The sequence below is a fragment of the Melospiza melodia genome, unplaced genomic scaffold (genome assembly GCF_035770615.1).
Source record: "Melospiza melodia melodia isolate bMelMel2 unplaced genomic scaffold, bMelMel2.pri scaffold_34, whole genome shotgun sequence".
Lineage (NCBI taxonomy): Eukaryota > Metazoa > Chordata > Aves > Passeriformes > Passerellidae > Melospiza > Melospiza melodia.
Window position 1 is genome coordinate 9,001,383 of NW_026948659.1, and position 5,226 is coordinate 9,006,608.

The window sequence follows — 5,226 nt, forward strand, 5'->3', positions numbered from 1 at the left end:
AGGATGCACCTGTGATTGGTTCATGTTCCCATGTTTATAATTAAGGGCCAGTCACAGGAGCAAGCTGGGGACAGATTCCGTGGACACAACTTTGTTGTAGATACTTTTCTTTCTATTCTTAGCTTAGGCCGCCTCTGCAACTTCTCTCTTTATACTATTTAGTATGGTTATAATGTATTATATATCATATATCTATAAATCCAGCCTACTGATCAAGAAACAAGATTATCGTCTTTCTCTCACCCCCAGCGACCCACTCAGGCTGCTGTAATACTCTCCTGCCCCGCTTCTGGATAGCAGATTGCAGGAGCCACTTGACAGTGTCAAACCACCCTGACTTGGCACTTGTGCCAGCTTGGGTCTGGGAACCATCCTGCATATTGTGGAATTTCAGGAGCCAGCCGGCCTTTCCCGGCCACAGGCCCCTGAACATAAACCTCGGGCCTGTTCCCGAGGCAAACAAAACTCACCTGGCTGGCTTAAGTATGGCAGATTGCAGGAGCCACTTGGCACTGTCAAACCAGCCTGACTTGGCAAAGGTACCATCTTGGGTCTGGGAAACATCCTGCATATAGTGGAATTTCAGGAGCCACACGGCCACTTCCGGCCTCAGGACCCCGAACAAAAACATCTGCTCTTTTCCCTGGCAATCAAAACTGACCTACCCCGCTTCTGGGTGGCAGATTGCAGGAGCTACTTAGCACTGTCAAACCAGCCCGACCTGGCACTGCGCCAGCTTGGGTCTGGGAACCATCCTGCGTATCGTGGAATTTCAGGATCCAGCCGGCCACTCCCACCCTCAGGCCCGCAAACACAAACCTTGGCCCTGTTCCCAGGCAAACAAAATTCAACTGCCACCCTTCTGGATGGCAGACTGCAAGAGCCACTTGGCACTGTCAAACCAGCCTGACTTGGCACTGGTGCCACCTTGGGTCTGGGAACCATCCTGCATATTGTGGAATTTCAGGATCCAGCTGACCACTCCCGGCCACAGGATCTCAAAGACAAACGTCAGCACTTTTCCATGGAAAACGAAACTCACCTGACCCGCTTCTTGACGGCAGATTGCAGGAGCCACTTGTCATGGTCAAACCAGCCCGACTTGGCACTGGTGCCAGATTGGGTCTGGGAACCATCCTGCGTATTGTGGAATTTCAGGATCCAGCCAGCAACTCCGGCCACAGGCCCCGAAAACAAACCTCGGCCCTTTTCCCTGGAAAACAAAACTCACCTGGCCCACTTCTGGACGGCAGATTGCAGGAGCCACTTGGCCCTGTCAAATCAGCCTGACTTGGCGCTGGACCCAGCATGGGTCTGGGAACCATCCTGCGTATTGTGGACTTTCAGGATCCAGCTGGCCATTCCCGGCCACAGGCCCCCCAACAGAAACCTCGGGCCTTGTCCCTGGTAAACAAAACTCTCCTGCCCCGCTTCTGGATGGCAGATTGCAGGAGCCACTTGGCACTGTCAAACCACCCTGACTTGGCATTTGTGCCAGCTTGGGTCTGGGAACCATCCTGCGTATCGTGGAATTTCAGGAGCCAGCCGACCAACTCTAGCCACTGGCTCCTGGACACAAACCTCGGCACTTCTTCCTGGAAAACAAAACTCACCTGCCCCGGGTCTTGATGGAAGATTGCAGGAGCGACCTGGAACTGTCTAACCAGCCCGAGCTGGTACTGGTGCCACCTTGGGTCTGGGGACCATCCTGCGTATTGCGGAATTTCAGGAGCCAGCCAGAAACTCCTGCCACAGGCCCCAGAACAGAAATGCTGGCCCATTTTCCCTGGCAAAAGAAATTCGCCTTCCCAGGGTCTTGATTGAAGATTGCATGAGCCACTTCGAACAGTCAAACCAGCCCGAGTTGCAGCTGTTGCCAGCTTGGATCTGAGACCCATCCTGCGTATTGCGGTATTTTAGGAGCCAGACGGCCACTCCCGGCCACAGGCGCCCGAATGAAAACCTCGCTCCTTTTTCCTGGCAAACAAAACTCACCTGACCCAGTTCTAGATGGCAGATTGCAGGACCCACTTGGCACAGTCAAACCATCCCGAGTTGCAATTGGTGCCAGCTTGAGTCTGGGAACCATCCTGCCTATTGTGGAATATCAGGAGCCAGCCGGACACTGCAGCCACAGGGCCCCAAAGTGTTGCCTTCTATGCCAAGGCAGGCGACCTGGTTCTGAGGTACAGCCTGACAGCCCACTCTCCAGGGCCGTTCGGGCCAATGACACACGCAGACACCAATGTGGTGGACGGTCAAAAGGCGTTTATTACTTCTGGGGTCTTATAGTCTTAGGGGTCTCTACGTCAAAAGGGGTTTGTCTTCCTTATCTATGGTTAGTAGGGAATGGAAAAGTACTGAGTAAGGAGTAGAGAGTTGCTGACTTTACAGTTAGTGGGTCAGCACTCCTATTGTTAGTGGGGCCACGTTCCTATTGTTAGTTTCTTATCTATGAGTAACTGAGGGTCTTATCTACGGGAAGCAGAGGGTCCTGGCTTTCCGTGACATCGCGGCAATCTTCCGCAGCGCCTCTTCCCTAGCTACCACATCTCCCCCCCCCTTTTCACAAATGAATGAGGTAGTCATATACATAGGTACTGAAATGAGGAATAAGGTTGTAGCTTGACAAGGGAAAGGGGTCTTGGGAAACCTGAGTAAGCTTTTGCCAGACAAGTTCGGAAAATCTTGTGACTGGCAGTGTTCTTTGGTTGAATTCCCTGGTTGAATTCACAGCAGTTGTCGTCGCCCTATGAACAGGATGTTGGCCCGTTCCAGGCGGCTCTGGACGAACGAGACCAACTTGTTCAGCAGGCATGGTCCGAAGTTGACCGTTAGAAACAGCATCGCCAATGGACCTATCAGGGCAGAAATCAGAGTGGTTAGCCATGGTGATTGATTGAACCAGGACTCGTACCAGCTCTGTTGGGCCTCCCTGTCTTTCTGCCTCTGAGCCAGTCTGTTCCGGAGTTCCGCCATGGAGTCTCTCACGACTCCCGTGTGGTCTGCATAGAAACCCTTTCAAGGTGGCACACAGGCCCCCTTGCTGCATGAACAGGAGGTCTAGGCCTCGCCTGTTCTGCAAGACCTCTTCTGAGAGTGATGAGACCGACTTCTCTAGATAGAAGATGGATTTCTCGATCCTCTGCAGGTCCTCGTCAATCGTTGCCTGCAATTGGGACAGTCCTTGATGCTGGGTCGCTAGGGCTGAGACACCCGTGCCGTTCCTGCTGCTCCCAGACCGAGCAGCATTGCGATAGTTATGCCTGTCATTATTTCTCTTTTATGGATCCGGCTGGGTGCCTCAAGAAGATGGTACATTTCTTCGTCTGAGTGGTACAAGACCCTAGGAACAATCAGAACTTGGGCACAGAAGTCGTTAGAGTCATTGAATTTGGGAAGGAACACACAAGGACTCACTCCGGATCGCTGGCAAACCCACCTCCCCCATGCGGATGGGACTGCCCACTTATTGTTTTTCCTGTTAGGCTTGACAATTTTGGCGCAGACGTTACCTCCCCGCTTAGCTAGGGTTGCATTGCCAAAGCATCTGCCTCGGCTTGTGACTTGACTCAGGGTGATTCCTTTGCGAGGGGTATCCCATCTGCACTGATGAGGGGCGTCAGCTGAGGAATAACTGAAGTGAGTGTTTAAAGCGACTCCTTCGTAAAAGGGGGGTTTGACGTCGTAACAAAGCCAGCAGGATTCAGTTAGGTTAGGGTTGGATTCGTTCAGGGATACAAAGGTAGCTTCTAACATACGAAGGATTGGGTCTGCGTCTGACCCGGTTAAGCGGCTCATCTGAAAGGTTTCCGCTTGACCGGTCGGGACATTGCTGACCCCTGTGGGTAAGGTTTTGGGGTAGGTTATGTTTCTCCCTTTTGGCACGCTTTTAATCGCTTTGTTGGGTCCGACCGCTCGGGGTGCCGACGGTTGGAGTCTGATAATTTGCACGTTCACCCTCTCTTTTGACCCTTGATGGACCACTGTCCACGTCTTGCCTGTGGCCCAGCTAGGGTGATCTGGCTGCAAGACCGTCATGTTGTAATCAGTGCATGCCCGAAATTTAGGGATTTTAAGTTGGTTTCGATGGGAGTTTTCGCGAAAGAAGAAGGGTATTTTGCAACCGATGGGTGCCCAGGTGAACTGTAAGAATTTGTCTGGGTCTTGTGGATCCCACCCAGGCCCCGACGGTCTGGCATCTGTAACTATGGTTTCGCAGCCCCAGTGCCCACAATATCCCCACCCTGGGTGATTGCAGTAGCTTTTCCCAGGGTTTGAAGCTGGGCACCAGTAGGATAGGTACGAGTGTTTGACGTGTAGGGAATAGGGGTTTACCCTTGGCTGTCCTGGAAACAGGTCGGTGATGCGGAGCACGAAGGATGGGGTGTTTGGTGTGGTGATTTCTCTGAGTGCTCTGCCACTACTAAGGTGTCGCATGACCCACCTGAAGGGCTGATGGGGGTAGTGATCTGGGCTGGCTTGCCCTCTGGCGACAAGCCCCAACAGCAAAATCACACAGAAACACCTTTGGCGGTTGGGTCTCACCCGTGCGGGTCTCTCGGGTGCTGCCTGATGGCTTGGTGGTCTGTCACTTTCGTCTGGAACCGGGATGCATGCGTCACGAGGACGTCCCACGAGCAGGTCCTGTAAACAAAGACTCACAATTCTCGTCAGTCTCATCCTGCTCGCTATGAAGGTCCGGTTTAATCGACTTAAGTGGACACCACCTGACTTTGCCGTCCTTTTTGACAGCTGCGTACCCTCTCCCCGTGAGCATCAGCCTCCAACCCCGTTCCCACTCGCCTAGCTCGTTTCTGATTACCACCTGTGGGCCCTCTTCTAGCGCTTGAGTGGCCCAGTGTTTTTGGACGGGACTGTTTGTTTCATCTCCCCTAGGGAATTGATTCAGTGGCAGCAAAGCGGTTGCCAGCATGCGTGCCTGATCTCCTGGGGGAATGGCATTGGCAAAGCCCTCTGCTTTTGCCAATACTTCTATCTTGGTTTTCAGGGTCTGATTTGCTCTCTCAACTATGGCCTGTCCGGTACTGTTATATGGGATGCCTTGCACTAACGTGATGCCCCATTTCGCAGCGAATTCCTGTATTTGTCTGGAGGTGAAATTGGACCCGTTGTCCGTTTTGATCTGCTTGGGGATACCAAGCCAAGCCATGGCTGTCAGCCAGTGCTGAATTGTGGCTTTGGAGTTAGTTTTGGGATGCTGTG